Genomic DNA, 25,911 nt, shown 5'->3' on the forward strand with positions numbered 1-25,911 from the left:
CGAAGAGAAAATGTTTAAGACAGCCACAAAGTACAAAATGATCACCGATTTTAAGGAGCATTTTTGGAGTATCTGCTATACACATGCTCCATAACAAAATACAAGAAATTACAAAACTAAAATATAACCAATATTCAAGGTTATAGACATGTATGACATGAATAAATACAATCTGAAAACTAGTTAATAAAAACGAATGAGATTTTGTGTTTTCTTCCAACTATTTTATCTTTTCTCTCACTTGGTTCCAACACAAACAACCAAGGAGGGAATCGCCCAGCATATCTTAGCGTTATTAACACGTTGGATTCCACATTATGATTTAAAAGTACAGATTACAGAGTATGGGGATACATAAAAAGTGCATAAAATGCTGTCAAGTTTAAAAAAAGAATGCAATATAACCTCACTAAGTCTACAATGCCTAATCGTCAAATTTCAAAGCTGCTCAAATAATGTAAATTATGCATTTTCTACATAAAACCCATGAAATTCACTTCTATAAATTTTTTTCGTTTATCAATTTTATTTCCAAATCTGAATTAGCAAACTCCTGAAAAATGAAGTTACCTCTTCGCAAAAAAATTAAAAACTCAGAAGAAAATTTCTGTGCGCAATTCTAAAGCTCATTAGAGAAAGAATTCCAACCAACCTAAGCTGCTGGATCTTGGTAACTATCTTCAGAACTCCTTCAAATTAAAAGTTGTTGTTTTTTTTTTTTTTCAAATTTCGCCCAAAACCACATCTCTGGATTCAGAAAAATTAGTTTAAAGCAGCCTTCACTGTCTAGTTCAATTAAAGACTTTGTACTGTCTCCCTCATTTGCAATTACTTCAAACAACAAAAGATTTGTTTCAAACGTCCTCAAGGATTCATCCATGTGGAATACATTCTTCCCCACCCTTTAACAGAACGGGGCCCAAGAATCACACAAAAACATATTAATGACGAACCGTATTCGCGATTTCTCTGAGAAACTGGAAATAAGTATCAGAACTACTTATGAGCCCTCTGTATCACGCACAGAGGTGACATTTTCTCTGCTTTCATACTCGCTCAATGCAGGTATAAGAAACACCACCAGAAAAGCCGCTGCATCGCAACATTTCCTTCATCCCAACTCCCCCTTCCTCAGCCCCAAACACAAACATGCTCTTCTCTCCACACTTCTTGCACATCGTTTGCCAAAGGGCTCAGCTCAAGCTCCACCGCCTCTCTTCCAAGCCCGATAGAAACGGTTACTCCCTCCTCGGTGCTCCCTCAGCTTCCTCTGGCTGTGAGGGCTGACGCGACTCGGCAGGCCCTGCGCCGGTGGGGAAGGGGCCGCCACGGCCTTGCCAAAGGGCTGTTCTCGTTCCTCGGCCCAGAGCAACGGCGTCGAGCGGCTCTTCATGAAGCAAGGTCCTACCACGGGCGCCAGCCCCGGCCCTCCGGGGCAGTGAGGTGAACCGACGCGGTAGCGGAGCAGCCAAGCTTCCCTTCCCTTCGCTTCCCGAGGGTCCCCCAACCTCCTCCCGCCCCCGCCGTCTGCCCGCCGCCATTTTGTGCGCAGCCGCTGCGACACAGATACAATAGTCGGCCCGCATCTTACAGAAAAGTCTCGGGATTCCCACGCTATGGGCTCCCGCCTTCCAGACCTCTACTCCCCACAAGGCAGCGGTCCTACCTATGCCTACCCGACTAAAAGCCGGATCCCATTTGCGCCCCACACAGTTTAGCACTCAGCCTCCACTCTGGACGCCGAAGAAGATACCGCCTCCAAAGAGCTGCACGCATGCGCGCCTGTCGAGCCTCTGCGAGCCCTCATCTGCTCTTGGCGCCTGCGTACCGCCGGCACCGCGCTGCCCGGAGGGGCCGGAGGAGCGCGGATCCGGAAGGGGGCGCTCGCGCGTGTGGCTTGCCGAGCGTCTACTGCAAAACTCAAGGCGCCGGTATCGATGCCTGCCTGTTCGGGAGCCTTTGCACGTGCTTGAACACCTGTGTCGCCTCACCTCCTCCATAAAGTCTTCCCTATTTTTGCCTTCAGTTATACATTAAAATAGCTAATATTTTTCTGGCACTAGATGTCTTGCTTTGTATAGATGCACATATATATGCTCTGTATAGATATACATAAATGCTCTGTATAAAATACATACAATGTTTTGCATTTTAAGATTTTTGCCTACCTTTATCCTCACACCTTATATATCTTAATGTTTGCATCGCTATAGCAATGATGTGATGTATATCATAGCTAATGAAAATATCAGGAAATCAGAATTCAATTAATGTTTATTGAGCTGAAAGCTGACTACAGAAAATCCTTCCATGTGTCATTTCACAGTAAAAATATTTCCCTGTGTGGTAGATACTTCATTATTATTATTATTAAGGTATGATTTATATACACTCTTATGAAGGTTTCACATGAAAAAACAATGTGGTTACCACATTTATCCATATTAGAAAGTCCCCACCCATACCCCAATACAGTCACTGTCCATCAGGGCAGAAAGATGCCACAGATCCCCTATGTGCCTTCTCTGTGCTATACTGTTCTCCCCGTGATCCCCCACACCATGTGTACTGAACATAATACCTCTCAATCCCCTTCTCCCTCCCTCCCCACCAGCCCTCCCACACCCTTCCCCTTTGGTAACCACTAGTTCATTCTTGGAGTCTCTGAGTCTGCTGCTATTTTGTTCCTTCAGTTTTGCTTCATTGTTATACTCCACAAATGAGGGAAATCACTTGGTATTTGTCTTTCTCTGCCTGGCTTATTTCACTAAGCATAATGTCCTCCAGCTCCATCCATGCTGTTGCAAATGATAGGATTTGTTTCTTTCTTGTGGCTGAATAGTATTCCTTTGTGTACATGTACCACATCTTCTTTATCCATTCATCTACTGATGGACACTTAGGTTGCTTCCATATCTTGGCTGTTGTAAAAAGTGCTGCGATAAACATAGGGGTGCATATGTCTTTTTGAATCTGAGAAGTTGTATTCTTTGGGTAAATTCCAAGGAGTGGGATTCCTGGGTCATGTAGTAGATACTTTTAACGTTAATGTCAATGATGAAAAACCTTGGGCTGAGAGAACTTGAGCAACTTCTCAAGGCCACACTACTACACCAACATGAAAAAAATCACTGGGCAAAATCTGGAAACCACAGTGCCTGCCATATGGATATCACACCACCGTCCTTGACTCTCATACATCAGTTTTACCTAGCACCCAAGTAGATGTATTTCTTTTATTCACATTCAAATAAGCATAGAAAAGGCTGAAAGAAGTCTTTTATAAAACGTATCTTACTGGATTTTCATTTAAAACTAAAAATCCTGCACAAGGCAACAAGCCAAAAACAACAGAGAACAGCCAACAAGTTCTCCCAAACTCCAAATAACCAATGTTGAACTTGATGTGTTTCCATCCATACATTTCTTTACATTCATGCAAACATACACAAATGTGTATTTCCATGTAATGGGAAATCGTTTTTATTCTTTTTTTCCAAAAACTCACACATTAGCCTACTCTTTCCTTTTATGATTACTGACATTTCCTCAAGTACACTCTCTTTTTTAATGATTGTATCATATTCATAGGATGGCTCCACAATCAATTATTCACCCTGTTGTGGAACACTGAAGTTATTTTCAGTATTTTTGATACTACAAGGGCTGCATAAAGCTCAAAGAACTGATATTCTTATTTCTAGAGTCTAGAATCCCAATAGTGAGACTGCTAGATTAAAGGATTAAAGGATAGGTGGGTTCAATGTTACTTGGTACTATCAAAATATTTTCCAACAAGCTTATAGAAATTCCCTCTTCCGAAAATAGATGGTGGCGTGAAAGGTGAGACAGAGGCTTCCTCCTAAAACTTCATATAATATGAAAGTATAATTAATATGACTAATCCTGAAAGAGCAACAGGAAAGAGGGCTGTGCCAAACTGCATACACCTAGAGAAAAGAATAAACCTCATGGAACTGGGTAGTAGACCAAAGCCCTGGCCTGGCAGGACCCAAGCCCTTCCCCCACCCCAGCTCACCAGCAGGAGGAAGAGAAATGGAGCAGGGAGGGAGTAGAGGCATGGGATGGCTGAACACCTAACTCTGGAGATCTGCTCTGGGAGCAAAAACCTACATTTCATGGAGCTTTCATGATACTCTCGTGATTAGGGGGTTGGAAAGCTAAGACAGGCAGAATACCTGGAGAGACTGAGATTCCAGCCGCTTGTGTAAAGCAAGGATCCATATACAGCTGCTCTGGCACCAAAGAAAGGCGGGCAGTCTGAGAGACTTCCTAACAGCAAGAAGGCTGCTAAAGGGGCAAGGATTTCACAGAGCTTATTGCTCAGAAGAAAGGACAGGTAGACAAAATTGTCCAGGTGCCCTCTGCCCAGCAGGTTGGAAACTTTCTTGATCTTCAGGTACTCCAGCTCCCTGGCTGGCTATGGAGCTCCAAGGACCACCTCCGTGATATGCAGCCTACTGCACCTTTCTCCCAGCCAGCCCCATCTGGCCCGCAAACTGGCAAAACCTACCCTGGTGTTAGGCCAGCTACAGGAAAGTCCCATCTACAGCAACTACAAATGCAAAGCATAGAGTCTTATACCTGTGTCCTTGGCCCACTGGTTCTGGCAGTGGAGGCAGGCATAACCACTCCCTTGCAACCGCCAACATAGCTCCAGGGGCTGAGAAGCTCCAAGGAGTAGAGCTTCTGGGCACTAGAGGGCGCCACATACAAATATGAAATGCCAAAGGAACCTGGTTCAACGTAAAACTATGAATACAACACCTGTGAAAGATTCAAATGAACTCAACCTCATGAATCTTCCTGAAAGGGATTTCAAAATAAAAATCATTAATATGTTCATGGAGGTACAGAAAAATATTCAAGAACTCAGGAATTAATCCAGTCAGAGATCCAACTATTGAAGAGTACAATGGAGGGTATTAAAAGCAGCTTAGATAAGGTGGAGGAGATGATAAATGAAATAGAAATTAGAGAAGAGGAATACAAAGAAGCTGAGGCACAGAGAGAAAAAAGGATCTCTAAGAATGAAAGAATATTCAGAGAACTGTGTGATCAATCAAAATGGAACAATATTTGCATTACAGCAGTACCAGAAGAAGAAGAGAGAGAAAACGGGATAGAAAGTGTCTTTGTGGAGATAACTGCTGAAAACTTCCCCAATCTGGGGAAGGAGATAGTCTCTCAGGCAATGGAGGTGCACACATCTCCCAACACAAGGGACCCAAGAAAGACAACACCAAGACATATAGTAATTAAAACAGCAAAAATCAAGGATAAGGACAGACTACTAAAAGCAGCCAGAAAGAGAAATAAGATCACATACAAAGGAAAGCCCATCAGGCTATCATCAGACTTCTCAGCAGAAACCTTACAGGCCAGAAGGAAGTGGCATGATATATCTAATGCAATGAAGAAGAAGGGCCTCAAACCAAGAATACTTTATCTGGAGAGATTATCATGTAAATTTGAAGGAGGGATTAAATAATTTCCAGATAAGCAAAAGCTGAGAGAATTTACCTCCAATAAACCATTTCTACAGTGTATTTTGGAGGGACTGTTGTAGATGGAAGTGTTCCTAAGGTTTACTAGCTGTCACCAGAGGTAATAAAACTGCAGTAAAGAAAGTAGAACACTTAATTACTAAGCAAATGCAAAATTAAATCAACTATCCCCAAAGTCAGTTAAGGGATACACAAAGAGTACAGAATATGATACCTAATATATAAAGAATGGAGGAGGAAGAAAAGGAGAAAAAAAGAACCTTTAAATTGTGTTTGTAATACCATATTACCTGAGTTAAATTAGACTCTTAGATAGTAAGGAAGTTAACCTTGAACCTTTGGTAACCACAAATCTAAAGCCTGCAATGACAATAAGTACATACCAATCGATAATCACCCTAAATGTAAATGGACTGAATGTACCAATCAAAAGACATATAGTCACTGAATGGATAAAAAAACAAGACCTATCTATATGTGCATACAGGAGATTCACTTTAAACCCAAAGACATATACAGACTGAAAGTGAAGGGATGGAAAAAGATATTTCATGCAACTACTAGGGAGAAAAAAGAAGGAGTTGCAGTACTTGTATCAGACAAAATAGACTTCAAAACAAAGAAAGTCACAAGAGACAAAGAACCACATTACATAATGATAAAGGGGTCAATCAAACAAGAAGATATAACCATTATAAATATCTATGCACCCAATACAGAAGCACCTACATATGTGAAACAAATACTAACTCAATTAAAAGGGGAAATAGAATGCACTGCATTCAATCTAGGAGACTTCAACACTCCACTCACAATGAAGGACAGATCAACCAGACACAAAATAAGTAAGGAGACAGAGGCACTGAGCAACACATTAGAACATATGGACCTAACAGACATCTACTGAACTCTACACCTGAAAGCAGCAAAATACACATTCTTCTCAAGTGCACATAGAACATTTACAAGTATAGATCATATATGAGGCCAGAAAAGAGCCTCAGTAAAATCAAACAGATTGAAATTGTACCAACCAGTTTCTCAGACCATAAAGGTATGAAACTAGAAATAAATTATGAAAAGAAAATTAAAAAATCCCACAAACATATGGAGGCTTCACAACATGCTCCTAAATAACCAATGGATCAATGACCAAATAAAAACAGAGATCAAGCAGTATACGGAGACAAATGACAACAATAATTCAACACCACAAAAATCTGTGGGACGCAGTGAAGTCTGTGCTAAGAGGAAAGTATATTGCAATACAGGCCTACCTCTGAAAAGAACAATTCCATATGAACACCTAAACTCACAATTAATGAAACTAGGAAAAGAAGAACAAATGGGGACCAAAGTCAGTAGAAGGAGGGACATAATAAAGATTAGAGCATAAAGAATAAAACAATAGAAAATATCGATGAACACAAGAGCTCATTCTTCAAGAAAATAAACAAAATAGATAAACCCCTAGCCAGACTTATCAAGAAAAAAAGAGTCCACACACAGAAACAAAAACAGAAATGAGAAAAGAAAAATCACTATGGGCAATACAGAAATACAAAGAATTATTAGAGAATACTATGAAAAATGATATGCTAACAAACTGGATAACCTAGAAGAAGTGGGCAACTTTCTAGAAAAACACAACCTTCCAAGGCTGACCCAGAAAGAAACAGAAAATCTGAACAGACCAATTACCAGCAATGAAATTGAACTGGTAATCAGAAAAGTACCTAAGAACCAAACTCCTGGACCAAATGGCTTCACTGTTGAATTTTATCAAACATTTACTGAAAACTTAATACCCATCCTCCTTGAAGTTTTCCAAAGAGTAGAAGAAGAGGGAATACTTCCAAACTCATTCTATGAAGCTAGCACCACCCAAATACCAAAACCAGACAATGACACCACAAAAAAGAAAATTACAGAACAATATCCCTGATGAACAAAGATGTAAAAATACTCAACAAAATATTAGCAAACCGAATTCAAAAATACATTAAAAAATCATCCATCATGATCAAGTAGGATTTATTCCAGGGATGCAAGAATGATACAACATTCAAAAATCCATCAACATCATCCACCACATCAACAAAAAGGACAAAAACCACATGATCATCTCCATAGATGCTGAAAAAGCATTTGACAAAATTCAACATCCATTCATGATAAAAACTCTCAACAAAATGGGTATAGAGGGCAAGTATCTCAACATAATAAAGGCCAGATATGACAAACCTACTGCCAACATCACACTTAAAAGTAAGAAGCTGAAAGCTTTTCCTTTAAGATCAGGAACACGACAAGGATGCCCATTCTCCCCACTTCTATTCAACCTAGTACTGGAGGTCCTAGCCATGGCAATCAGAAAACACAAAGAAATAAAATGCATCCAGATTGGCAAGGAAGAAGTTAAACTGTCCCTGTTTGCAGAAGACATGATATTGTACATAAAAAACCCTAAAGAATCCGCTCCAAAACTACTAGATCTAATATCTGAATTCAGCAAAGTTGCGGGATACAAAATTAATACACAGAAATCTGTTGCATTCCTATACACTAACGATCAACTAGCAGAAAGAAAAATCAGGAAAACAATTCCATTCACAGTTGCATCAAAAAGAATAAAATACCTAACAATAAACCTAACCAAGGAAGTGATAGACCTATACTCTGAAAACTACAAGACACTCATGAGAGAAATTAAAGAAGATACCAATAAATGGAAACACATCCCATGCTCATGGATAGGAAGAATTAATATTGTCACAATGGCCATCCTGCCTAAAGCAATACACAGATTCAATGCAATTCCTATCAAAATACAAATAGCATTTTCAATGAACTAGAGCAAATCACTCTAAAATTCATATGGAACTACAAAAGACCCTGAATGGCCAAAGCAGTTCTGAGAAGAAAGAAAAAGCAGAGGGAATTATGTTCCCCAACTTCAAGCTCTACTACAAAGCCACAGTAATCAAGACAATTTGGTACTGACACAAGAACAGAACCATAGACCAATGGAACAGACTAAAGAGCCCAGATATAAACCCAACCATATATGGTCAATTAATATACGATAAAGGAGCCATGGATTTACAATAGGGAAATGACAGCCTCTTCAAAACTGGTGTTGGCAAACCTGGACAACTACATGCAAGAGAATGAAACTGGTTATTGTTTAACTCCATACAGAAAAGTAAACTTGAAATGCATCAAAAACCCGAATGTAAGTCATGAAACTATAAAACTCTTAGAAGACAACATAGGCAAAAATCTCCTGAATATAAGCATGAGAAAATTCTTCCTGAATGCATCTCCTCGAGAAAGGGGAACAAATGAACTTATGGGACTACATCAAACTAAAAAGTTTCTGTATAGCAAAGGACACCATCAACAGAACAAAAAGGCATCCTACAGTATGGAAAAATATATTTGTAAATGACATATCTGACCAGGGGTTAACATCCAAAATGTATAAAGAACTCACATGCCTCAACACCCAAAAAGCAAATAACCCGATTAAAAAATGGGCAGAGGATACAAAGAGACAACTCTCCAAAGAAGAAGTTCAGATGGCCAACAGACACATGAAAAGATGCTCCACATCACTAATCATCAGGGAAATGCAAATTAAAACCACAATGAGATATCACCTTACACCAGTAAGGATGGCCAGCATCAAAAAGACTAAGAAAAACAAATGCCGGCAAGGATGCGGAGAAAGGAGACCCCTCCTACACTGCTGGTGGGAATGTAAGCTAGTTCAACCATTGTGGAAAGCAATATGAAGGCTCCTCAAAAAAATAAAAATAAAAATACCATTTGACCCAGGAATCCCACTCCTTGGGATTTACCCCAAGAGTACAACTTCTCAAATTCAAAAAGATATAAGCACCCCTATGTTTATTGCAGCACTATTTACAATAACCAAGATATGGAAGCAACCTAAGTGTCCATCAGTAGATGAATGGATAAAGAAGAGGTGGTACATATACACCATGGAATACTATTCAGCCATAAGAAAGAAACAAATCCTACCATTTGCAACAACATGGATGGAGCTGGAGGATATTATGCTCAGTGAAATAAGCCAGACGGAGAAAGCCAGGTGCCAAATGATTTCCCTCATTTTTGGAGTATAACAATGAAAACTGAAGGAACAAAATAACAGCGGACTCACAGACTCCAAGAATGAACTAGTGGTTACCAAAGGGGAGGAGTGTGGGAGGGTGGGTAGGGAGAGAGGGAGATGGTGATTGAGGGCTATTATGTTTAGTACACATGGTGTGGGGGTCATGGGGAAAATAGTGTAGCACAGAGAAGGCAAACAGTGAATCTGTGGCATCTTACTACACTGATGGACAGTGACTGCATTGGGGTATGGGTGGGGACTTGATAATATTGGTAAATGTAGTAACCACATTGCTTTTTCATGTGAAACCTTCATAAGAGTGTATATCAATAATACTTAATAAAAAAATTTTTTAAGAATTCCCTCTTCCACTGAATACACATGTCCATTTTTCCACTACATCACATCTTCCCCTAAACTGAAATAACTTAAATATTACTAGACTTGTCTATTCTTTAAAAGTTTGGTAGAATTCACCTTTGAAATATCTTGCCTAGTGCTTATTCTAAGAGCTGCTTTTGAACAATTTTCACTAGCTACTTCATGATATATAACACAATTAGATTTTCTCTCTTTCCTCCACAATCACTTTTATTATTTATATTCTCCTAGAAATGCATTTGTTTTGTCTAGGTTTTCAAATTCATTTCCCTGGAGTTGGGAAAACTAACCTCTTAAAGTCCTTGTATTTCTTTTTTGTCCCCTTACATGGCCTTATTTCTTTCTATAGCACTTATCACCTTCTAACACACCAAATAATTTATTTCTTATTTCTTATTGCTTCTTAGCTATCTCTCTTCACTGAACATGAGATCCATGATACCAGATTGGTCTGTTTTCTTCACTACTTTCTCTCTAATACCTAGAATGACACTTGTTACACAGTGGAAAAATCAGTGTGTATTTGATAAAAGAATGAATGATCCTGATGGGTAAAAAATTGTATGTGTGTATGTACGAATTGTTGAGTCCTTTTGTATCTACTGGCCCATGTGCATTTCTTCTGTTAAAAAAGCTGTTTCAATATTCTTTGCTCATATTTTTAATGAGCTGGTTGTCTCTTTTTTATCAGGAGATAGTTATTAGGATATAAGGAATATCAAGCATTTGTCAAATATGTTGCAACTGGTTTCCCCCCATTGATAATTTTGTTTTGGAGTGTCTTTTGCCATTATAAATATTAAATGTAATCAAATTTGACAATCTTTTCCCTTTTGACTTCTGAATGTTCTTTTTGTCTAAGAAGCCTCACACCAACCCCACCCCCAGAAGCATACACATTCAGAAATGATACAAAAATTCTCCTAAAGTTTAAAAAAATTTTTTACAATTTTATTTTTTACAGTGGATATTTAATGAATCTAAAATTTTTTCTTTTTTGTGGCATGAAGTAGAAATCCAGCTTTGTCTCCTTCCAAATGTATTAAATCACTTGTAAACTTTCTACATATTTAGTAAACCTTTCCCCCCTCACCAAAGTGTCTCTTTCCTTTTGAAAAAGAAACAAACAACAAATCACTTAGGTCCCGTATATAAAAATGGATTTATGGATCTTCTAGTTTGTCTTGCCCATCTATTTGTCTACCCATGGGCCAGTACCATTTGTTCATTCATTAACTGATCCTATAAAAATAATTTGAAGACATACTCAGTTCCAGAAACTCTTCTAGTCACTAGTCAGGGGAAAACTAGAAGTCAGCTAACTCCTGCCCTCATAAATGTATAACCTTGATGGAGGGGACAGACAGTAAACACATATGTACATATGGGAATGTGTATATCAGATAGTGATAAGTGATATGCGCAAAAATGAAGCAAGATCAGGACATAGGGAATAAGCACGTGACAGAGGCTGTAATTTAAAGAAGATGGTCAAGAAAGGGAACACTAAGAAGGCAGCATGTGAGCAGAAACCCGACTGAAGTATGTGAATGAACAGTAGAGAGATCTGGGAGAAAGAGTATTCCAGGCAGAGTAAACAAAAGTGCAAAAGCTATGAGGCGAAAGCCAGCTTGGCATACTTTGAGAAAGAGCAAGATGGCCAAAGAGGCTACAACAGCCTGAGTAAGAGGCAACAGAGGAGATGAGATGAAGGAGAATGGGGAATACTCACAGGCTGTCTGTATTAGTCTGCTAGTGCTACCATAACAAAATGTCACTGGCTAGGTGCCTTAAACAACAGCAATTTATCCACAGTTTCGGAGTCTAGAAGTCTAAGACCAAGGTGTGAACAAGTTTGGTTTCTCCTCAGGCCTCTCCCCTTGGCTTGCAGTTGGCCACCTTCTTGCTGTGTCCTTGCATAGGCTTTTCTCTATGTGCATATGCATCCCTGGTATCTCTCCCTCTTCTTATAAGGACACCAGTCATAGTGGATTAGGGCCCATCCATATGACCTCATTTAACCATAATCACATCTTTAAAGGCCTTATTTCCAAATACACACTGAGATACACTTGGGGGTAAGACTTCAACATGCAAATTTGGGGTAACACAATGCAGTCCATGACATAGGCCATTTTAAGGATGTCTTGGTTTTTATTGTGAGTGAGATGGGAAGATTTTGAGCAAAGGATTGACATAAATTGACCTACATTACAGTGAATACTCTGTGCCACTATTCTAAGCACTGGAAGATACTTGGAAAATTCAAATACCCACTTTCATAGAATTTACGTCTTAGCAGAAAGAAATAATAAATAGATAATGTGGTAATATAAAATAAGGAAAACAAGTAAGGGAAAAATGATGAAGCAGGGGCTGGGTAATGCTTTAGATAGGGTAATCAGGAAAGTCTTCTCTGATGAGGTGATAGCTGAGCAGAGATATAAAGGAAGAGAGGGGGAAAGTTGCACAGATATCTGAAAAAAGAACTTTTCAATAAAGGACACATTAAATGCAAAGGACCTGGGACAGGAATACACTGGGTGTGTTTGAGGAATAACAAGAAGGCCAGCTCAGTTGAGATGGAGTGATATAGAGGTAGGACAAGATATAGATGGAGAAATAGCAAGGGACCAGATCATGCAAAGCCTTATAAGCTACTTAAGACTTTATAGAACATTGAATAAAATACTGGACTGGGAATCACAAGAGTTACCTTTCTAGACCTTGCTTAGACACTAACCTCAATGGATTTCAGTTTTCTTGGAAGTAAAAAGGGGGAAGAGAGGGCACTAGATTAGCTTGTCTTCAAGAAGAGAGTCTGGAAATCTCCTATAGACTAAAAGGTGTTCATCAATATTTGTGGCATTCCTAAGAAAAATGTCTTTTTATCTTAGAATCTACTATATCCATGCTACTCCAAGCTATTATGCCTTCTAATCACTATGAAACACTTGCACAAATTCTCATTTAAATTTGTCAGTATTCTGCATAGAAAAAAGCCATCCTACCCCACATCTTCTTCTGACCATCACTCTGACCATCGTCACAATTCCCCATCCTCTTATTTTACCCACTCTGCTTTCTGAGGGGCCAGACAAGTACTGAGCAGCTCTATCCAGGTCTCAGCTTCTGCCTGCTCAGCACCATCATAGCTCAATGACTGAAAGGATTAGAAAAAGGAATAGTCAGCCCAAACTTTTTCCTGTGATTTGTTAACATCCAGGAGGCTTTGTCTCAGTGACATAAAGAATTCCATCACCATTTCATCTCAAGTGTGTGTGTCCTAAAAAATAGGATTTGGGGTAATTATTACCCTCCCTTTGCCTTTAGAATCCAAATCTGACTATTGAGATAGACACAGGGCCATAATGAAAGTTTGAGAAATTACAGAACCATTTCATGTCCTGCAAAAGAACATAAACATCAAGAAAACTTGGTTCTTACTGATACTTACATTTTGCAGCACTTGCTCCAGACTATAAGGTATACCCAGTGTATATATAGAGAAGTTCAGAAACTGATTCAAAAGAATAAGCAGTTATTTTTCCGAGCTTTTATCAAAACTAGTGTAATGGGGACCAGAAATTAGTTTGCCTCATTCATGGTTTCCAAATATGTCCACAATTCTTTGATGCATTTCACTTCAAGAGGTGGGGCCTGATTCCATTCTTCTTGAATGTATGTCAGACTTAGCAAATTGTTTCTTATGAATAGAATGTGATGGAAATGATGCTATGTGACCTGCACGCCTAGGTCATAAAAATGATAGCTTCTGTCTGGCTCTTCTTTCTCTCTTTTGGGTTATTCACACTAGCAAATGCCAGCTGCCTTGTTATGAGGCCATCCAAACACCCTTTTGATAAAGCCCATAAGGGGAGGGAAAAAAGCCTCTTCCCAATAACTACCCAAAATTGGCAGCTGTTTCAGTGAGCCACTTTGCAGACAGAACCTCCAGCCCCAGGTGAGCCTTCAGATGACTGCAGTTTGAGTCAATGTCCTAAAAGCAATCTCAGGAGGGACTCTGAGCAAGGACCACATACCTAGCCAGTGTTGAACTTCTAAGCCATAGAAATGGTAAGGATAAAAAAAATTACTGTTGTTTTAAGCCATTAAGTTTGGGGGTAACTTTTCATGCAGCAGTGCATATGTTGATATCCAAAGATTATGGTCTTTTCATTAAAAATACAAATCAAAAGTATGTTATATCAATCAGTGAACAATGACCTAGGATTTAGAAACAAGATAATTTGACTTGAAATCCAATATAAGCAATATTAATAAACTGTTTCCTCAAACATAAAATGAAAATAATCCTTTACCTTCAGGATTTTCATCTTATGAACTCTTTACCCCTATAGCATTGTGTATAGAGTCTATATCCTAGCTGCAAAAGCAATTCAAGAAAAAGATCCACTTTGAGAATGGAAGCATAGGAATTCTATAGACACACTCCCCAGTGAACCAACCATACTGGTAAAATTATTGTTAAAAAATATTTAAAGTCTTTGCAAATTGTCCTAAGGGCATATAAATGAAGAAACATTTATACAAAAAAATCTACTAAATCTTGGCAAGACCATGAGAATTTGTGTCACTTGAGCTATGACCTGCTCACTCACTACTCCCATCAAACTCAGTGTGATGGAAACTCTACTCTAGTTGGTAATGATGAGAAGATGGGCTTCCTCTTCCCCTGGCTCCTAAGGGAAATGGTATCCCTCCAGAAGGACAAGCCACAAACATTTCTTTTCACTCCCAGCTCTGTGTTATAGAGGGAAATTTCAAGCATGTGTAGCAGAGAGGTTTGGGACTCCCTTTTTATAACCCATTCATACTCATAAGGTGAAGGCTGCACCCCAGATATAGCAGTGCAAAAATACTGTGGCCCTAACTGTCTTTGTCCTGACAGACTGTCTTCTTCTGTAGGGCAGAAGTCCCCTCCAGGAGAGGCAATCTGAGAAGACCAGAGGCAAGCTGCCTCCACCCAGAGACCTGCTGATAAGCCAGGGCTGTCATTCTAAAAGAAGTGGACCACTGTTCCCAATACCTGCTCTGGAGCAGTGACTCAATGGTTTTTCCCAGGCAGAGAGGCACACCATACCAGTAGAGGGCTCTTAAGCTCTCCTCAGAGGAAATGACTTTATTTAAAACAGAGTGTAGAAAAATTCAAGCTGAAAGGCAATCTCAGACATAGTAGAGAAGTGGTATATGAAATTAAGATGTTTAATCCAGTTTAGTAAAAGAGCCACATGGGGGCAGAAAGAATGTCATAGGCTGGTCTCAAAAAGTACCTCAGCAAAGAAACCCAAATTTAATTGGATCAGACTGTGTAAAAATTTATGCCTCAACACATAGTCAGAAACAACAGAGTAATCAGCCTAAAATCTAGTTATGATACTAACAAAGGCAGAGAGCTTAACAAACCAGGGAAAGAAACAAAGACAGCCCTGCTAAAACACTGTCATCCCAGTGTAACTTGTGCACATCCAACGCTGCTACCTCTGAGAAGCAAGAACTGAGGCTGTGGAGGGGCAATAGACTTCACAAAATAGTTAAGTCACTAAACAAATAAACAAGAAAAAAACAACAACAAAAACAAGTCCCAGGAGAGAGGGATAATCAGTATCTAGAATTGTTACAACATATTTTATTACCTAAAATGTCCAGTTTTCAACAACAAAAAAATAGAAGACATACAAAAAAACAAAAACCATGGCTCATAAATAGGAAAGAAGATAGGCAACAGAAACTGCCAATGAGAGGGCCCAGATATTGGTTTTAACAAGCAAAGACTTCACAATAACCATTATAAATACATTGAAAGGACTAAAGGAAACCATGTTAAAAGAAGTAAATGAAAGTATGACAATATTGCAGCAAATAGATAATTCAATGAAGAGAGAGAAATAAGTTTTAAAAAGAAACACATGGACATGGTGGTGGTAAAAAGTACAATGGCTGAAATGACAAGTTCACTAGAGGAGCTGGCAGAAGAAAGAATCAGCTGTCTTGAAGACAGACCAGTGGAGATCATACAACCCCCAAAAAGGAGAGTGAAAAGAATGGAGAAAAGTTAACAGAGCTTCAGAGAAATGTTGGACAACATTAAGTGCACCAACATAAGCATAATGGGATGACCAGAAGGAGAGGAGAAAATACATAGAGAAAGGAACAGAAAAAGTTTTTGAAGAAATAATGGCTAAATATTTCCCAAATTTGATTAAAAAGGACATTAATCCACACATCTAAGAAGCTCAACCAAGTAACAGAAACATAAAGGGATCCACAAACATACAGTAAAAATGTTAAAAGACAAAGAGAAATTTGAAAGCAGCAAGACAAAAACAACTCATCTTATATTGATCTCTCATCAGGAACAATGGGGACCAGAAGACATAGGAATGACATATTCAAAATGCTGTAAGAAAAAAATTGTCAACCAAGAATCTTATACCCATCAAATCTATCTTTCAAACTGAAATCTTTTGAAAAGATTCTCAACTTCACTCACAAGCAAGTGTAAGTTGAAACTATATGGAGATACCATATCTCCCCTATCAGATTAGCATAGATCAAAAAGTATAACTATGGTAGTTGGAGTATGGGTGATCAGCACCGATATATTCCTATTTGGAGTGTAAATTGTGATCTCTATGGAAGGCAAATTGGCAATATTTATTAAAATTACAAAAACACATGCTCTTTGAAAAAGAAATTCCACTACTAGGGATTTATCCTGCAGAGGTACTCATATAACTGTACAAACAAGGGAGCACTATTTGTAATGGCAAAAAATTTACAATGTCCTAAATACCCATCAACAAGTGATTAAACAGACTATAGTACATCCAACCAATAAAAATACCAGAAAATTGTAGAAATGAGCAATGACTATGTTTCTATAATGATCAGGAATGATCACTGTACTAAACTCAGTGAAAACAAAAAAATGAGGCTGAACACTGAAAATAGTGGGTGGCTACAGTATACCCTCTTATACCTTTTAAATATACCTTTTAAATGTGAATACATTGCCTATTCTAAATAAGTTCTTAAAAGAATATAACAAAAAAAATACCACTCTCCCAAATTTAAAGCATGCACATGTGCACACACACACACACACACACACACACACACACACGGCAGAGGGTGATATTAAATAAACAAACAAGGCAGTAATGTCAGAAAAAAGATAAAGATATACATTGTTTTAGGTTCCTAGGGCTGCAATAACAAACCACAAACCTGGCTTAAAACAACAGAAATTTATTATTACATTTCAAGAGGCAAAATATCCAAAAGCAAAGCATTAGAAAGGTTGCTTCCTTATAAGAGTTCAGAGGGAGAAACTGTGACATGTCTCTCTCCTAGCTTCCAGTGGTTGCTTGCAATCTTTGGAATTCCTTAACTTACAGATAGATACATCACTACAGTCTCTGCCTCTTTCATCACCTTTTTCTATTTGTGTCTGTGTATGCCCTTTCCTGCTCTTATCAGGGACACTTTCACTGGATTTAGAGTCCACCCTAATTCAGTATGATCTCCTCTGGCTCCTTAATTACTGCAAAGACCCAATTTCCAAATAAGGTCAAATTCTAAGTTTACAAATGGACACACTATTCAACCCATTATCCCCATTATCCCTGCTTTTTTTTAGCATTACATTAGAAGTCCTAGCTAATGACCTAAGACAAGAAAAAAATGTTGTAAAGATTAAAAAGAAATAGGATTATCACTCTTTGAAGATAATATGACTATATATAGAAAACTCCAAAGAATCTATAGATAACTAGAATTAATAATAATAAAGTTTAATGGCATAAGATCAAATTACAAAATAAACTGTATATATCTATACATCAACAAAAAAGTCAGAAAATGTAATTTAAAAATAACTATTTATGGGAGCGATATAAATTAGGTACCAATAGGAAATCTTTAAAATGATATGCAAGATTCTATGCGGAGAAAATTAGAAAACTTTACTGAAAGATATTAAAGATCTAAATAAATATGAACTCTATACTATGCTTATAGATAGGAACATTCATATAGCAATTCTCCCTATATGTGTGTACAAATTCAATTGAATTTCAACCAAAACCTCAACTGCACATTTTTTGGAATTTGATAAGCTAATTCTAAAATCTATATGGAAGAATGATGGGCCAAGAATAGCTAAGATTCTCCTATGGAAGAAGAATAAAAAAGGGAGAATGTCCCACCAGATATTAAGATGCATTAAAAGTTTTAGTATATAAGAAAGAGTGGCATTATGCAGAAATAAACAAAACCTAGTGGAAAAAAAGAGAGCTCAAAAAAGAAGCATTCATGGAAACTATATGTATATGTTTATATAATATAAAATATATATCTATATGTCATATATATATAATATGTATGTGATATATATATATATATATATATATCTCAAAGGTGGCGTGCAGATCAGTGAGGGGAAGGATGGCTCACCATATGAAAAAAAAAGGACTCTCATCTTACAGCATACATTCCAGATAGATTAGATACTTGAAAGTGAAAGGCTAATCTAAAACTTTAACAAAAAGATATAGGTAGCTTCAGAATCTGACAAGGAATTCTAAAGAATGAAAATGGGGCTCCAGAAGATTAAGAGAATTTTGAAGAAGCTATCAAAAATGTGAAGACAGCACTAAATACAATGCAGATCTCAAGCAGTACTGAAGATATATTTAATGATGATTGCTGCATAAATATCACCAAACAGATTCCATCATTCTGGATTTTAGCTCATGCCTTAAAGGAATTTGTGACCAAAGATGGTCAAAGAAATTTACCTGTTCGAGGCACAATTCCTGATATGATTGCAGATTCAAGCAAATACATAAAACTGCAAAATGTTTACCATGAGAAAGCAAAGAAAGATGCTGCTGTTGTGGGTGATCATGTTGCCAAATTGCTGCAGTCTATAGGCCAGGCACCAGAGTCCATTTCAGAGAAAGAATTAAAATTACTCTACAGCAATTCTGCATTTCTTTGAGTGGTAAGATGTCGACCCTTAGCTGAAGAATATGGCTTAGATACAATTAACAAGGATGAAATTATTTCCAGCATGGACAACCCAGATAATGAGATAGTATTATACTTAATGTTACAGGCTGTTGATAGATTTTATAAACAACACAGTAGATATACAGGAGTATCTAACTATCATGTTGAAGAAGATATAGGAAAACTGAAGTTTTGTCTCACTGGCTTCCTTCAGGAACATGGATTATCTGTAATGGTGAAAGATGATTATGTCCATGAATTTTGTCGATTTGAAGCTGCTAAGCCACACACCATTGCTGCTTTCATAGGGGGAGCTGTTGCTCAAGAGGTTATCAAAGTAATTGCCAAACAATTTGTAATTTTTAATAATGCATACATTTATAGTGGCATGTCACAAACTTCAGCAACTTTCCAGCTGTAAAATAAGCATCCTATGTAGTGTGTTGACGACTGAAACTGTAATCATTACCCTCAGGTTGTGCTCTAGTCTGTAAAATTCTGCTAAAGGAGAACTGTTAAAATGTTTCCTTAATAAACATTTTTTCTCATTTGTAAAAAACCAAGAAGATATAGGTAAATATCTTGATGACCTTGGGACAGGAAAAAATTGCTTACACAACATTCAAACAACATAAAATATAAAGGCAAATACAGCTGACCTTTGAACAACATGGATTTGAACTGTGTGGGTCCACTTGTACATGGACTTTTTTCAATAAATATATCGGAAAATATTTTGGAAATTTGCAACAATTTGAAAAAACATTTTATTCTCTCTAGTTTACTTTATTACAAGAATATAATATATAATACATATAATGTACAAAGTATGTGTTAATTGACAGTTTATGTTAGCAGTAAGGCTTCCAGTCAACAATAGGCTATTAGAAATTAAGTTTTGGGGAAGTCAAAAGTTATATGCAGATTTTTGACTGCACAGGGGTTTGGCACCCTAACCTCCCACATTGTTCAAGGGTCAGTTGCATTAATGAACTTTGCAACTTAGAATTTAAACTGTTTATCAAAAGATACCTATATTTAAAGAAAGAAAATTAAAAATTAAAGTGACTTAAAGTGGAATAATATCATACCCATAATTAATGAAGATTTAGAATCTGAATTTATAGAGAACTCCCCAAAATTAATAAAGTATTAACACAATAGAAAATTGAGAAAAATATTTGATGAGGTATTTCACAGATGGGGAAATACAGTTGATAGAAATCTGCTCAATCTCATTAATAATCAAGAAAATGAAAATGAAACCTCAATGAGATTCATTCCATTGAGTCAACAAATATTTATTAAAGTCTACTATATGCAAGCACTGCTGTGCACTCCAGGGATGCAACAGTGCACAAGACATACAAAATCCCTGCCCTTATGGAGTTTAGGTTCCAGTAGGAAAAGGCAATGGTAACAAGGGCTCTGGAGAGAAATGAAGCAATGAAGGGGGATAGGGAATGGGGGAGAGGCATGTCATATTTTTAAAGAGATGGCTAGGGAAGGCCTCACAGAGATCTGACAACCGAATAAAGGCCTACAGGAGGTGAAAGAGTAAACCATGGGAATGTCAGAGGGGAGAACATTCCAGGCAGAGGAAAGAATAAGTTCAAAGGTCCCAAGTAACACTAAGGAGGCCAGAGTGACTAGAGCAGAGACCATTTTGTACACACCAGGAAAAAACCTCAAAAGTCAAAAGTTGATAGGAATATAAAGTAACATTAACTCTTCTATACTGCAGATGGGAAGGCACATGGATAAAAATAACCTTGGAAAACTGTTTGTGTAGCTTTCCAGCATTACCCTACTAAGTATGTAACCCAGAAAACACTGGAGCATGTGTACAAAGAAATAGGTACAAAATATTCTTAACAACACTGATTTTTTAAGAACAAAATGAAGTCTCCTTGATTTTAATACCATTTTCACTGATAGAAGAAAGGTTAAAATAAAATGTATAGTCAAATAATAGAACACTATGCAGGAGTTAAAACGAATGAACTCCAGCTAAATGTATTTACATGGATGAATGGGATATAATGCTGACTTTAAAAAAAGCAAATTGCAGAAGAACAATACCTATAATAGGATTCTGTTCGTGTAAGGTTTTCAAATTTGCAAATCTAAGCAATATGTTGACTATGAATGTGTCTATAAATGGTAAAGTACTTTCTGATATGAGATTAATAAATTAAAAAGTCAGCATGGGAGAAGTATAGGGAGTGGAATGGATCAGTAAGGGTATATGGGGCTTCAAAAGTATTAATGTTCTATTTCTACAACTGAATGGTAAGTACATGGCATTAACTTTATATTTATGATTTTATCTTGTAAATCTACAAATATATGTTTATCATACAAATCATGCAATATCTGTTAGTTACCTGAAGTATTTTATTTAAAAGTTTTGTTTTCTAAAGAGTGAATGTACAAATTTCTATTTCAATAGCAGATAGTTTTAATGCAAAATGGTTAAATAAGTAAAGAATCATCTCCTTTAAAAAAATTCTGGGTTACTGAAAAGGTATTTCTTTATACGGAACAAAAGTCTATAAAATATAAATCTATCCTGCTTTGATCTGTCTTTTTCTTTCTTGTTTCATTTTCTGGGAACATAACAACCCTATTCCTTTTAATAAAAATCCTCCATATAAGTAAACAAAATCCATGTCATCTTCTCTTAAGATGACTAATCTAAGGGTGAGAAATAGGGAAATTTGACTGATGGGGAAAAAAGCTATTAAATACCACAAAAAACAACTGAATTTGATTTCAAAGTTTTTTTAACAAGAGAAAATAGTTCATTCATCTCCTTAATAAATTTTAAAAAGTTACAGCACAAATAAATAGAAAAAAGTTGAAAATTTAACAACACAAACAATTTAACATTTTTATTTGCCAGACATCATTCTAAGTGCTTTTATACATATCAATTCATTTAATCCAGAGAATAATCCAATAAAGTAGAAACTATTATTTTCCCCATTTTACAGAAAAAGGAGTCAAGACCAGAGTTAAGTAATTTGCTGAATGTCACACACCTAATAACTGGTGTTCTGTATCTGAACTCAAGTAGTAGGGCTCCATAATCCATGCCCTTAACCACTGCATTATATTGCTTTCCTCATATTATACTGTCTCAGTGGAAGGAGACAGAGGGACAGAGGTCAGAAAAGAGAGAAAAGGAGGTCAGAAAGCTAAGGGGGCAAGATGATATCTGTTAAAGTCTGAGAAACAAATATCTAACTCATTTACCAATACTGCTCTTTTCTTTCAGCTGTATTGAGGTATGTGATTAACAAAATTGCAAGATATTTAAAGTAAATATTGTGATGACTTGATACACGTAAATTGTGAAAAGATTCCTCCTATCTAGCTTACTAATATATCCATCACCTCACAGATATATATATATATATATATATATGTATATATTTTTATACAGGTTCATTTTTTTGCTTGTGCTACAAGTCCAATGCAGTTTAATAAAGGTAGTCAGTCACATAGTGTTCCTGGCTGAGAGTGGCTCCATCATCTTGTAACACTGCCATCTCAACATGTGGCTTCATATGTACATACATATACATAAAGTGATGGATGTGTTAATTAACTATATATAATTTTATATATATACAAACTAGATATATATATATATATATACACACACATAGCTGTATGTTTAAAATTTTGGTAAGAACATTTAAGTTCTACTCTCAGCAAACTTCAATTATATAATACAGTATTATTAACTATATTCACCATGTTTGACGTTAGAGATTCAGACCGTATTCATCTTATAGCTGAGTTTGTACCCTTTTACCAACCTTTCTCTATTTTCCTCACCACCACCTCCAGTCCCTGGCAATCACTTTTCTATTCTCAATTTCTATGAGTTCGATGGGGTTTTTTTTAGATTCCATACATAAGTCCACAATATTGCTTTTTAACATGTTTGAAAGACTTCACTTCAACAATAAGCAAGCTTTGCAAAAATTTACCAGAGAAAGTATGTTTATTATTCCATAAGTTTTGAAATATAGATATTCTTAAACTTTCTTTTTTTGTTTTCATCAAAAAATATCTGATCATTGCCTCTCCAATCGACTTTTTTTTTTTACAACTAGTATTCTAGAGTTCCTTTGCCATCTTGTGGTCTTTTTTAGTATTGCTACTGAAAACTTGAAGCACCCTCTGAGTTGGGCTCCAGAAAAACTTTCATTGCCAATCTTAGGGGCTGGCTGATATTTCGCCTGCTTGTGATCAATTTGATCACCTCCTATGGACTCCTGAATTCATCTTCATCTTTTTTTTTGTACCATTAATGTACAATTACATGAGCAACGTTATGCTTACTAGACTTCCCCTGTTATCAAGTCCCCACCACATACCCATTACATTCACTGCCCATCAGTGCAGTAAGATGCTTTAGAGTCACTACTTGTCTTCTCTGTGTTATATTGCCTTCCCTGTGCCCAGTATGTGCACTAATTGTGATGCCCCTTTTTCCCCCTTACCCCTCCCTTCCCACCCATCCTCCCCAGTCCCTTTCCCTTTGGTAACTGTTAGTCCATTCTTGGGTTCTGTGAGTCTGCTGATGTTTTGTTCCTTCAGTTTTTCTTTGTTCTTATACTTCACATATGAGTGAAATCATTTGATACTTGTCTTTCTCCGCCTGGCTTATTTCACTGAGCATAATACCCTCTGGCTCCATCCATGTTGTTGCAAATGGTAGAATCTGTTTTCTTCTTATGGCTGAATAATATTCCATTGTGTATATATACCACCTCTTCTTTATCCATTCATCTACTGATGGACACTTAGGTTGCTTCCATTTCTTGGCTGCAATAAACACAGTGTGCATTATGTCTTTCTCAAAATGGGCTACGGCATTCTTAGGGTAAATTCCCAGGAGTAGAATTGCTGGGTCAAAAGGTATTTCTATTTTTTAGTTTTTGGAGGAACCTCCATACTGCTTTCCACAATGGTTGAACTGATTGACATCCCCACCAGCAGTGTAGGAGGGTTCCCTTTCTCCACATCCTTGCCAACATTGGTTGTTGTCTGTCTTTTGGATGGTGGTCAACCTGACTGGTGTCAAGTGATCTCATTGTGGTTTTAATTTGCATTTCTGTGATGATTAATGATGTGGAGCATCTTGTCATGTGTCTGTTGGCCATCAAAATTTCTTCTTTGGAGAAGTGTCTGTTCAGCTCCTCTGCCCATTTTTTAATTGGATTATTTGCTCTGTGTTTGTTGAGGTGCATGAAATTTTTTTATATTTTGGATGTCAACCCTTTATCAGATCTGTCATTTATTAACATATTCTTCCATACTGTAGGATGCCTTTTTGTTCTATTGATGGTGTCCTTTGCTGTACAGAAGCTTTCTAGTTTGATAAGTCCCACTTGTTCATTTTTGCTTTTGTTTCCTTTGTCTGGGGAGATATGTTCATGAAGAAGTTGCTCATGTTTATGTCCAAGAGATTTTTGCCTATATTTTTTTCTAAGAGTTTTATGGTTTCATGACTTACATTCAGGTCTTTGATCCATTTTGAGTTTACTTTTGTGTATGGGGTTAGACAATGATCCAGTTTTATTCTCTTACATGTAGCTCTCCAGTTTTGCCAACACCAGCTGTTGAAGAGACTGTCATTTCCCCATTGTATACCCATGGCTCCTTTATCATATATTAACTGACCATATATGTTTGGGTTAATATCTGGACTCTCTATTCTGTTCCACTGGTCTGTGGGTCTGTTCTTGTGCCAGTACCAAATTGTCTTGATTACTGTGTCTTTGTAGTAGAGCTTTAAGTTGGGGAGCATAATCCCCCCAGCTTTATTCTTCCTTCTCAGGATAGCTTTGGCTATTCGGGGTCTTTTCTGGTTCCATATGAATTTTAGAACTATTTGTTCCAGTTCGATGAAGAATGCTGTTCATATTTTGATAGGGATTGCACTGAATCTGTACATTGCTTTAGGCAGGATGGCCATTTTGACAATATCAATTCTTCCTACCCAAGAGCATGGGATGAGTTTCTATTTGTTAGTGTCCTCTTTAATTTCTCTTAAGTGTGCCTTGTAGTTTTCACAGTATAGGTCTTTCACTTCCTTGGTTAGGTTTATTCCTAGGTATTTTATTATTTTTGATGCAATTGTGAATGGAATTGTTTTCCTGATTTCTCTTTCTGCTAGTTCATTGTTAGTATATAGGAAAGCAACAGATTTCTGTGTATTAATTTTGTATCCTGCAACTTTGCTGAATTCAGATATTAGTTGTAGTAGTTTTGGAGTGGAGTCTTTGGGGTTTTTTATGTACAATATCATGTCATCTGCAAATAGTGAGTTTGACTTCTTCTTTACCATCTGGATGCCTTGTTTTTCTTTGTTTTGTCTAATTGCCGTGGCTAGGACCTCCAGGACTATGTTGAATTAAAGTGGTGAGAGTGTACATCCTTGTCTTGTTCCTGATATTAGAGGAAAAGCTTTCAGCTTTTCACTATTGAGTATGATGTTAGCTGTGAATTTGTGACATATGGCCTTTATTATGTTGAGGTAAGTTCCCTCTATACTCATTTTATTGAGAGTTTTTATCATGAATGGATGTTGAATTTTATAAAGTGCTTTTTCAGCACCTATTGAGATCATCATATGACTGTTATCGTTCTTTTGTTAATGTGGTGTATCACATTGATTTATTTGCAAATATTTTACCATCCTTGCATCCCTGTAATAATCCCACTTTGTCATGATGGATGATCCTTTTGATGTATTTTTTAATTTGTTTTACTAATATTTTGTTGAGGACTTTGCATCTATGTTCA

At 37.1% G+C, this 25,911-nt stretch overlaps 1 protein-coding gene and 1 pseudogene across 7 annotated transcripts in view; one reads left to right on the forward strand and one right to left on the reverse strand.

Annotated features, from left to right (window-relative positions):
* ZNF638 (zinc finger protein 638) overlaps nucleotides 1–25,911 on the reverse strand; it is a 134,346-nt gene that overhangs the window by 85,326 nt on the left and 23,109 nt on the right. Inside the window, exon 1 of one of the 7 annotated variants that reach the window (XM_036908335.2) lies at nucleotides 1,667–1,804. The exons of 5 other annotated variants lie outside the window; for them this stretch is intronic. The gene's annotated coding sequence lies outside the window, so the exon portion shown is untranslated. Of the gene's footprint in view, nucleotides 1–1,666; nucleotides 1,805–25,911 lie in introns of those variants that run through there. One more of the 7 variants, XM_036908336.2, reaches the window with a different exon arrangement.
* LOC118923983 (NEDD8-activating enzyme E1 regulatory subunit-like) lies at nucleotides 18,647–19,639 on the forward strand (annotated as a pseudogene).

This window comes from Manis pentadactyla, chromosome 2 (genome assembly GCF_030020395.1).
Source record: "Manis pentadactyla isolate mManPen7 chromosome 2, mManPen7.hap1, whole genome shotgun sequence".
In the NCBI taxonomy this organism is placed as follows: Eukaryota; Metazoa; Chordata; class Mammalia; order Pholidota; family Manidae; genus Manis; species Manis pentadactyla.